The 11,659-nt window shown below is 42.0% G+C and overlaps 1 protein-coding gene and 1 long non-coding RNA gene across 3 annotated transcripts in view; both read right to left on the reverse strand.

Moving 5' to 3' along the window:
* ncam2 (neural cell adhesion molecule 2) overlaps positions 1–11,659 on the reverse strand; it is a 187,315-nt gene that overhangs the window by 70,299 nt on the left and 105,357 nt on the right. The window lies entirely within an intron of this gene.
* The window catches only part of LOC109528514 (uncharacterized), a 17,647-nt gene continuing 6,389 nt past the window's right edge, over positions 402–11,659 (reverse strand). Inside the window, exons 2-3 of the long non-coding RNA XR_002170694.1 lie at positions 2,836–2,841; positions 402–412 (exon numbers count right to left, since the gene is read on the reverse strand). This is a non-coding gene — a long non-coding RNA (uncharacterized LOC109528514). The remainder of the gene's footprint in view (positions 413–2,835; positions 2,842–11,659) is intronic.

Raw genomic sequence — 11,659 nt, forward strand, 5'->3', positions numbered from 1 at the left:
TGCTGCCTCTGTAAACAATCCAATTTCCTTTAACTATGCTCAAAACCTCGTCTGAGATTTACACCATATATAAACTACATCATTTGGAAGAGTGTATCTGAAGGCACCGTGTACATTCTCTCACATTAGCCGCAGCCTTGGCCTGAAAAGATGTAAACTTTACTCACTGTGTTGCTGCTTGGTAAATTTATGTTGCTTATCAGCTCAAACAAAGCTTTTGGAAGCATTCCACTTCAGCCCCTCCGTAGCGCTTTCTGCTGTCGGTGCCACCTTCATCGATTTGTAAATGTACGTTTCACAAATCGTCCCCCTTCTTTTCATTTCCATTTGAGCAATTGGCTCCAAGGGCTGGAGCATCGCCCGGAGGCTGAACTCCGTAGATAGACTCCAATTTTTCGTGCTTAATTTATCCCTCACCGGGCAGGGGAGGGATCTTTCCAAACCTACTCATCCAGCTGGGCAAAAGAAAAAGAATGGAGTCTGCCGAGGATCTGTTGTGGCTGCTTTACTTGAATCCACCTCATCGTGCATGGCGCAAAGTAGTTGAAAGAAAAAAAAAAAAAGAAGACGTGTTTAGAAACCAAAGTTATGCAAGACCTTTCAAAAAGAGCTGTAATTCAACTGATGCTGGCTTTTTTCAGTTGTTTTGAGCATGCAAAAATGCACACATTTGCACAAGGTGAGCAGATTGGCCAGCAACTGGGTGACCATCCCAGTCCACAAACACAGGATTGTGATTCATTCTACAATTGTAAGATTCACGAGCATGGCATTTCAGGATTCATTTGCCTCTTCCATTTGTTAGTGGATTTAGAGAGAGGTCCAGAACCCCAAACACACACACACACACACACACACACACACACACGCACACACACACACACACACACACACACACACATTTTTTTTTTTATATTACTAAATCATTCGCCTCTTATCCAAGCTATCAGTTCATCCAGCATTATCAGTTCATGCAACAGGCTAATTCGGACAGCACTACTTCTTCCTTGACGGATCAATAGTTGAATTTCCCACAGGCTAGTGCTATCCAAACTAGCCTCTTGCAAGAACTGATGAAGCCGGCTAGGATGAGAGGTGAAACATATTCGAAGACAACCAGAACAGTCCTGTTGGGATGATTCCAGGCCCTGAGAATAAAATAACCTGGATGAATGAGAATATTCACAGGCATTACTGGTACTTTTTACATATTTGACAATTTGCTAGGGAACAAAGGATATGCAGCAGGTAGGTAGGTATCCTTGTTTGGCCTTGGCAATGTTATGCACAGTGCCACACAACCTTATGGTGGCACTTTTGAGCCTTTCGAAACACTGTCTGGGTGGACAGCAGCTGCCATGCACATGTTTACACTGTCCCAGCAAACAGCACATTGCAGAGTAAATTATTCATCCCTTGACATGTTGTTCTGCTTTCAATGCAGACAATTATGTGAGTTTATCCCAGATGAAAAGTAATACAGACATGAAGTCATCTTTGAGAAGCAGCAGAGCCGAGACTTGCATTGAAGTCATAGCATGAAAGTCAGCAATGAACATCAATGGCTTGCTGGGAAATTGGCAGGACAAGTCAGAACTCTCTACTATCAGGTTAACTTTGAACAGGCGACAGAATGAAATCACATGTGGCATAGCAGAGGGTATGAAACAGCAAGTATAGGAGAGAAATGAGGTATGTGCACGGAGTACAGAGAAAATCGGGAGAAAGACAAAGAAAAATAGGATTACACACAACGTGGAGAAGGGATTAAGTCCCATGCACATGTATAAGTAGCCCCATGCAGGAAACAAGTGGCAGGATGCCGACGTCACTGCTTCAACCAGGATAAATCTACCTGCAGTGAGCAACCAGAGCGGCCATCTGCCTCCAACCGTAACGAGACCAAGGCACGTAATTGAACTAGCCTAGGGTGAATGCATCTTTTGTTTCTCTTGGTATGCATGCATATTAGCGCATGTATTAAATACACAGTAAAAGTACAGTGGTGCCTTGAGATAAGAGTGTCCCAATTTCGTCAATCTGCTGATTTTTTTGCTTTGACTTGTGAGCACAAACTTGAGATACAAGTGCTGAATGGTGGCAGTGAACTCAAGTTACAATTCTTTAAAAAAGGGGGGGCTTGAAAACTCGCAATTAAAGTTTACTGTCAAGCTAAAACTAGGAGAATTACATTTGTATTTATTTGACACAAAGTACATAACATACCGTAACCTGTGGTCTGCTCGCCTAATGTTAATGCTAACAGATAATGGAAAACGCATACTGTATATGGGTAATTCCATGCTAAATCCCCTCCAAAATCTGCAACCCAGTGCATTTTGTTTTGAATGAAACTTGCTGTTCTTGTTGACAGTAAGGACACAAATCTAAATATCCAATTTTAGATTAATCGGAGCAGGGGTTTGGGAGCGATGACCAACCGAATTTTAATATGTTCCTCAAAAAGGGGGCATGGTCACCTTTGTTTGAAGCCTTACATTTTGGAACTACCGGGTCAATTCCTTTAAGAACAGAGACCGTTCAAGCAAACTTCCGATATTTACAGATAACATGGCACACAAAATTTGCATGTGATCCAACTAAAAATTGTCACCACCGTGGACAAAAGAAAAACTTTTTTTTTTTATCAATGAAAATGCACCAAATTCCACTTTGAATACATTGCCCAATTTAAGTGGGAGATTTTGGGGAGTCAGCACAAGCAGAGCTTATGGAAAATTAATTCATTACTGCGCAGGCAGAAGTTAAAATAAAAAACTAATATATAAATAAAGACTCACTCCGTTTTAGAAGCAGTGCTAACTCATAAATCACACGCTCCTGATGGCATTTGGGACTGTGACCTTGAGTAGAGACGCTAACCCTTCCAGCCGTGCCTTCTGCTTCAGCAAGCCATTAAGTGAAAGATCCAGAAGCTGCAAGATTGTGTGAAATGGATAGGAGCAGATGGAAAGTGACTGAAAGTCCTTGAAAAGGAGCGCGGTGCCTTAAAGAGTCACAGTTAAAGACTATCAAATGAATATGAACAAATGATCCACAATTATTCTGTGGGCCGCATTTCAGCCAAGCACTGATCAAGCTTGGAGTGGAGATAAAGAGAAAGTGCCTATTCTTGAGAGAGAGAGAGAGAGAGAGAGCTGTAATGAGAGTGAGGTGATCACGTTCACACCCTTTAATGCACATTTGGGTGCACAAAGAAACTCAAATAAATGTTGAAGAGTTTAACGCATGCGAACTTGAACTGAGCCCAGGATGACAGGAAGCGGGCCGCGTGACCATCAGCTGATTGCCGAGGTCACAACTACTCTTGCTGCCATTGCCATGTTGTAAGGAGACACTCTGATTTAGAGCAGGGGCACTTAACTTTTTGTGTATTGGGGGCCACACTTTTCCTTCATAAAGTTGCATGGAAAACAATTTTGCATTATTGAACAAAAATACCACCATAAAATACAATGACAAATGTGTATCTGAGGTGCATGTATTAGTTGCGTGTATCTGGAGGACCTCACGTTATCCATTGTAGTAATAATAAATTAATGTCCGCTGTTAGGTTTATGCTGGTAATCTGACGCTAGGAATACATTAGGAACAGGAAGACTCAGGAGGCAGGCATGGTTGTGTTTCTTGCAAGAGAGTGCGCTAAAACATGTCTGAGTTCACAATCTCGGAGCAGCTCTCCAGCTGGCTCTGCCATGTAAACCGTTACAGGTTCCGGGGCAACTCTGAAGAGACCACGTTTGTCTTCTTGCATTTATTGAAAGGATGTCCCTGATAAACGAGCTTCGAATGGGTGTGGGGAGTATTTGCACATTTCACAACAGTTTCAGTCAAGGAGATTTTCAATGAGAACACACAGTTCATTCCTGAGGTGTCAGACGGCTCCTGCTGGATGTCGGTGGTCCGCGAACACAGCTGTGGATGTCCCTCACATTGTGTCCTGGGGTTGATGTTATCTTCTCACAAGCAATAGTTAATTTGATCAGAAGCCGTTAACTTAACAAAAGGATTTTAACTTAAGAGCCAGAACAGGAGCCGGCTGGGCTCTCCCACGCCGACAAGTCTCCCATAATAAACCTACCCCATTGTAAATGAGGTACAGTATTTGCGAAATCGCACTCTGGAGCAAAGGTTTCGTCGTTACACTGAGAGTAAATATGGGATCACAGAATTACATTGATCCCAACATCCGCACCTGTTGATTGACATGGGAGTAAGCGAGTAAGAGTGCAGTGGGCTGCTGTTAGCACAGGTTATCAGTTGGCTGTCAAGCGGCTAACCGCGAGCGAGTTTGCAAGTTGAGTGACTCTTTTTCAGTTGTGGGCACTGAAGCTTGTGTATGAATGTCCTTGTTTTGCATTTCTTTTGTTATCTTCTGTTGAATAAACTGTTAAAAGTGTACCAGTGGTTATGTGTACACTTATATAGCATTACAATACGCTCTAACAAGCGGTGCAAGGCAAGTTACCTAACATCAAATGGATAACCTGATGTGGGGGATCGTAGATGTGATGTTTTAGTACGCAGTTCTGTTTTGCGGTGGACATATTGCACTTCATCTTCTTTTTTTAAAGTGTGAAATAACTCCCAAGTTATGAAATTCCCACAGGATTGATGTAACTAATTTTGAAAGAATGGATCATTTGGATCGCATACAACCTTGTCCGTGTTTTGTCCTTTGAGAGCAACTCTACTTCGTCGCATTCATATTTTCAAGAGCACTTCGAAATAGCATATGCAAGTGTAATCGAAGTATCTGGGCAGCTTGGGGATGAATGGATCCTCCTCGAAAGAAAAAGATGGTCTGCCACAGCCTTTGTCGTCGGCAGAGAGCCAGCGTTAAAGACACCCTGTCATGGCTCGTTGGGCTGCCACAAGATGGCCATTATCGGCAGAGTACTATGGCCGCCTGCGTCACTATCGCCAGTCTGCAAGGTCCCTATTTTTGTGCTGTGGGACACTTCTGAGATGGAAGTGCATGTGCAGGCATGTGTGCATATAGACGCAGACAGCAAAGAAGATGTGGTGGTGTTTCCAATTTGTACCTCATTGAGAGGTCCTCAATGTCAACATAAATGCAAGAAAGAAGGGTGCACTGAAAGCCTACAACTGCTGCATAACATATACTGTTATGCTCATAGCAAATCAGAGCTTTCTTTGGCAAGCGAACATAGTCAGATTTGTCCTTGCATTTGAAAACGTTGGGGTATTTAACATCCAACCATCGGCATGTTGCTTTCAAGAAAATTACAATTCATTTTGGCTGTGGGCATTTGTGTAAAAACACGACAAAGTTTTTTTTAATTACAAAAAAAAAAACAACACCGGTATGGTGTCCACATACACATATGCAGCCAATAACATTGACATTTCACCTTGAACACGATCGACTGAACAACATCTGGTGCCCTTGTGAAAACCCAGAGTGAAATTATGTGCACCCTTCTTTTCTTACAAGAGAAAATCGACATATAAATGTGCTCGAGTGTGTATGTATGTAGTTCCTATACATACCAAAAGTTGTAAAACAAGATAAGTATATAGCACACATAAGGGTAAAAGCATTTGTTTTTGGGCAAACTTTTCCTTTTCTTTTCTGATTGATATAAAAAATGATCAATTTATATACTATTACATAACAAGGGGTACGACTAGATACATTTTTTTTACTTCTTCCTACTCTTTTGAACATATAATTGTGCGGTATGAAGACTGTTTTCTTTTACTTTCTTGCAATTTTACTTACCTTCACTTTCTGTCAATTTATTACTGTATATTTTTAGATGTTAAATAAACAAATATTAATTTGCTCTTTGTTGTAAACGTGCAAGTACTAAGACCCTCCTGGAAAAATAAGTGGGAAGGAAAGAGAACTGCAGTGATGGAAGAAGACCATTTTTGTCGTCGCCACCTGCCGACAACTGTGGGATGAGCTCTCGTCTCAGCGGAGGGAGCGGGAAACCGGCAATGTCACTGAGTAAAAGTGAGCAACAACCATGAGTGAAGCTGACGCTTTACATGTTGAAATTCACCTGGTTAAGTGAAAACAAACTCAAGATGATTTGCCCTACATTGGCGCACCATTGAGGATGTTTGGGTTGTAATTAATTTTACAGAAAATATAGATTTGATCATTCCAAGGGAGTGTGAATGAACACAAAGCCATAATTAGAGCCAAAGTCTCCAGGCAGGTGCTAGTGGAGACGGCGCAGACAAGAATTCTACTGGGCTCGGAAAATGTCTGTTTCCATCTCACTTGCCTGAGTGCAACTTCCCTTTTCTTTGGAAAGTCTTTGACTTGTCTCTGCTCATTGGATTTGACAACTTCACAGCCAGATGTGTGAGACGGGATCATCTTTTAATTAACCTGGGAAACACTTGAGCTCCACTTGCCGCATTCTGCCAAGTGTGCACGCAGCACTGTCAAAACTGTCTCTGCTGACAAAACACACACAACTGGCTTCATTCTTGCATGCTGAGAGCAGACGCGTGCAGTTGGATATTTTGCAACCTGCCCTCAGCCAAGTGGTTTTCTATTTAAAGGATGCGTCCAATAGATTTTTGCTGAAGACTACCCAAATAATAAATAAATAGATAAAAGGGATCATCATTACAGGTTTTATCTCCTGCTGTTTACATCTTAGAAGAGAGCAGATTTTAATTGAAGGCATTGCCACTTTGTTAATCAAGCTACAGCTGCAATAATGTAGCCGGACTCAGGGCTGCCACAAACGATGATTTTGATCGTCGACGTCGTCGTGACTAGTTGACATATATCTTGGCAGCCCTAATTGGACTCTGAGGTATTGAAAAAATCTGTTGCTTTTCCTTGAATAAAAAAAAAAAAAATGCACAAAAGCTTGGAGGGTTGCGGTAGATAACCTTCCTCGCCAATGAACCATTTCCGTTCACTTTTTTATAGATTAAAAATAAAAACAGGCCAAAAGTGCCAAGAATGTACAAACATTCCAAAGTGCTTGGGGCTCGTGTTTCAAGAGTTGATCCACAGCCTTCCATGGGAGTCCAAGCCACCATTGTTAATCATTTCGTGACTGAAGTAACGCTATTTAGGCACTTTGAGTTCCTTCCAGGTAGGAAGGTGCTGTCTCAATAAAGCTTTAAAAGGGAAGTGAACCCACAAATTTTCTTGACAAAAATATGTTCTTTGCAGCCTACCATTCTAAACACATCACTCTGATTAATATTGCCTATTTTTGTCCATCTCAGGGGGTGGCCATTTTGCAACTTGGTGTCAACTGAAAATGACATCGGAGTTGCTTAGGGTTCAGGTAACAAGCAACCATGGGTCAGCTTCAGATAACAGGTGAGTTGTGTTTTTGAGAGTGCAGGGTGAAAGCTGCAGCTAGCTACTAGCGGGGCACTGAATGGGTGGAAACAAACGGGAAATGCCATACTTTAATTAAGAGTGTCACGTTGCGTACAAGGCAGGAAAAAAGAACTGCTTCGTATGCAACAGAGCGAACGAGAATAAGTGGATCCCCAAAGTAGCAGACACTGACAAGGCCTTCGTCTCAAAAATAATATTTATGAAAACTCCGTCTAATGGAAAACAGAAAACGCTGGTCAAAACGAGAACCAGGAAATAATGTAACGCGAAAAAACAAAGCGCTTGCAAAAAACGGCAAGGAAAAAGATAAGACAATTTACTAGGTCAAGAATGCGTTCTGAATAATCCCAATGGGATGACGAAAGAGTTGCAAACAACAATTGAATACGAATAAGGTTTACGAGCATGGGCAATCACAGTGGCACGGCATGCAATACTCCGGTAATGAGTCGGAAGCCGGAGTGCTTAGATATAGCAGGTGTAATCATTGACAAATAGGCAGCAGGTGTGCAGGCAGCAGAATGAACGCCTGCCACCTGCTGCCAAATACGGAACATGACAAAGAGTAATAGCTTGAAGCAACATATTGAAGGGAAAAAAAGAACTGCAAAGTAGTTCTTTTTTGCAATGGTGAACATTGTTGAACTATGAAGTGAACTAATTTGTGTATGAAATGAACTTTCCAAGTTCAGAGAAAAGACTGGAATGCATTTGACATCTAAATGAGGATCAGCTACATTATACTTACTGTAATTTACCGTTTTTACTTGAAAATTACAGTATTTCTTTGACTCCTTTAGAAAATGTCACAGTGTGTCAGGTAGTGCTCATTTATTTTGGGGCTTGAAACTCTGAGAAAAATATCACCTTTCCACAAAGCTGAAAGCATTAGTCATTAAATTCAATCTCATGCGCGGCAGGCCTCCATCAAGGCATTCATAATAATAGTAGGTGTCGCACTGCCGGCGGCCCGGTAGTCCAGTAGTTAGCACGTCGACTTCACAGTGCAGAGGTACCGGGTTTAATTCCAGCTCCGGCCTCCCTGTGTGGAGTTTGCATGTTCTCCCCGGGCCTGCGTGGGTTTTCTCTGGGTACTCCGGTTTAACTCCCACATTCCAAAAAAACCATGCATGGCAGGCTGATTGACCACTCTAAATTGTCCCTAGGTGTGAGTGTGGGCGTGGCTGGTTGTTCGTCTCTGTGTGCCCTGCGATTGGCTGGCGACCGATTCAGGGTGTCCCCCGCCTACTGCCCGAAGACAGCTGGGATAGGCTCCAGCACCCCCCGCGACCCCAGTGAGGACAAAAGCGGTTCGGAAGATGAATGAATGAATGAATGTCCCATTGCCATGGTTTTTTTTTTCATTTCTATTTGATGCCTCAGCATTCTTTCAGCCTTCTCCCAGTCCAACAGCCTGTCTCCCCAACGGGCGGGGGGACACCAAAGGCCTGCAGGCAATCACTGACTTTGACAGATGAGGATTAAGATACAGTATGATCTCTCTGACTGATAATGGACGCTCAGTGATAATTCCTGATGAGTTTGAAACCTATTACAGCCAGGAGGTGTCCTGGGCAGGTTTGCATTTGCAGCCCTTCACACAAGACTCCCAACTGATCACCGTGTTCACAATGATATAGCCACCAAAGAGGTAAACGTTTTTTTTTTTTCATTGACAGTTACTCCTAGCAAGCGTGACAGGCAAGGGAAACTGAATTGCCACCATTTGTTTGTTTGCAGCAAAATGGAATGAAAGGAGAAACACGAGGTGGAGGTTTTTTTTCATCCAGAACAGGGCAAGGGGGGGGGGGGCGGGGGGGCATTCTTGTATTATAGAACACCGATGTGTTTTTTTCATATCTCGGAAATTAACGCATGCCATTCAATGACGAAATTCAGGGTTCTGCAAAATTTATGAAGGTGTGTGTGTGTGTGTGTGTGTGTGTGTGTGTGTGTGTGTGTGTGTGTGTGTGTGTGTGTGTGTGTGTGTGTGTGTGTATCGAGGGACTGAGCTAGGACTGTCGGCCATGGTTGAGGGCTGCGCTCTACTGAATCAGCAAATTCTAATTTCCTCCATCAAGGTGGTTACAGCATGTTCATGTTCTCTTGGTTTAATACGTACCAAGGCAAAGGAAAAACCCATTCCATTTTGGTCATGTTGCAGCGAAAGGATATTTGACTGATGACATGAATTGTATTTACAGATTGGATTTTTCCAACTTTTCTTCAAGGATTTTTACATTGTCCTTCATTTCTCAGTGAACGATATTTGAATTTTAATGGTAAAGTCACTGACCAGCCACAGCATTATGATCACTTGCAAAATACTACACAATGACATTGAATCACATGTTCCCTTTTTCATTTAATACTGTACCTCTCGAAAGAGGTAACCCCCCAAAATTGGGCAAAGCTCTCAGTATGAATCAATATTTTTGCAAGGAAATAACAACAATAATAAAAAGTGATTACCGGTAATTTATTTTTTTTAGCTGCCTGTTTTTGTATTTCTGATTTTGGTGTATGTACAGCACTTTGCTTGCAGCGCTGGTTGTTTTGAAAGTGCTCTGTTAAAAAAGCATGTTGAGAAAATGGGCGGGGTTCTTTTTGAGAATTGGTTTGCCAAGAAATGTTTGTTTGCCTGCGTGACAGTACCGCTTAACATTCTTCTTTTTAAAAATGGTTTTTAATTTAAATTTTAATTTAATTAAGATTGCATGACTGTCTGTGTCTCATGTGTTGTGTTGTGTTATTTTGTTATTTTGACTACAAGATATCGCCGCGAGAATGGCTGCCTTTCCAGCAGCTCCTACATTTTGTTCTTCTACTTCTTCCTTTCATAACTTTGCTGCTGTGAATTGGGAATTTCTCCATTGCGAGACGAATAAAAGATTTCTTATCTTATCTTATCTTATCTTCCTCACCAGCACCTTGATTGTGGCTATCCATATACAGTGAATGCAAGAGCAGTCCGGTACATGAAAATGAATGAGCCGTGCTGGCCAACGTTTTGTGAAAGGTGAACCATGACGACAATGCTTCGTGGAAGGGAATCTTGTTTGGTGGCCCACGTTGGCATCGTACCAAAAAGAAAACAAACATGACTAGCAAGACGGAAGGAATGAAAGAAAGTGGTCAGACTGGGATAAAGCTTCCACACTTGTGTACACTTTGTCCCATCAATTTAAAAATTGTTTTTTAAAGGGTCACGTACTTAACGCAGGACCTTACGTACGCATCTTTTAAGACATATTTTGGGCACATGCAGCATCAATAAATCCAGCGGCAGTACATTTCTGAACTTTTTTTGTCAATGAAGTACACACTTTACGCAGGATGTTTCATACGCATGTTTCAGTCCTGGTTTTGTGCCTATGCTGCATTGATAAATGATAGCCCTCGCCATTTCGGAAATTTTGGGCAGATTCAAATTAGAATTATTTGACCCTGACGGAGTTCTGTCTTCTGCGGAAGACCTCTCGCTTCAGTTCCAATGTGGAGGACCTTCAACCACCCTCTCAGGCAGCCTGATGCAAAGTCATAGAGGCAACTAAATATATGACATCTGAAATCATTCCCCCCCAGCCCCCAGCCCAAGAAAGAGAAACAATGATTTCAAACATCCAACTAGCTTTTGCGTCGCCAAAGAACATCAGTCAGCCTGGAATGTCTATGACATGATAACTGTTTCTATTTTCTCACTAGAGCAGCCAAGTAGACGTGATGGTCATTGGATGTTTCTCCTCTCTTATCTCACACCTCAGATCAAATTAGACTGGTTGTTTTAGTCGTGATACAGTACAAGTACAACGACAAGATGCTCACGCGTATCTTTCGTGAATAGAAACTGCTTTATACATGTTAGCTGAGCAACATAAATGAGAATGTCACAATTTGTCGAAAGGCAATGTTGTTACTGTCCGCTCTTAAGGGGCGAGGGGAGTGTGGTGCTCATCAGTGAGTGCGCCATTAGTCTAAAACTTGATAAGCATGTCCCTCACATTAAGCAGTACTCAGGAGCGAAAATCTTTAAGCGAAAGAAGGAAAAAAAACTGACTTTGTTTAGGGAGATGAGTCTCGTCTCTGGGGTAATGTGCACTTCTGATGCTCATTGAATATCAATGAAGGGGATTAGCATGGATGAAAAGCAATTGTGAGCAACTTTAAACACGACACTCGAACATCAGCCGCTAACTTTAACACAGCTGGCAAAAGTTGATAAGAGATATTTTGTACTACTTCAAAGTCCTTGCATGTGAACAACTTTCTATATATATATATATATATATA

This window comes from Hippocampus comes, unplaced genomic scaffold, assembly GCF_001891065.2.
Source record: "Hippocampus comes isolate QL1 unplaced genomic scaffold, H_comes_QL1_v1.1 scaffold174, whole genome shotgun sequence".
Taxonomy (NCBI): Eukaryota; Metazoa; Chordata; class Actinopteri; order Syngnathiformes; family Syngnathidae; genus Hippocampus; species Hippocampus comes.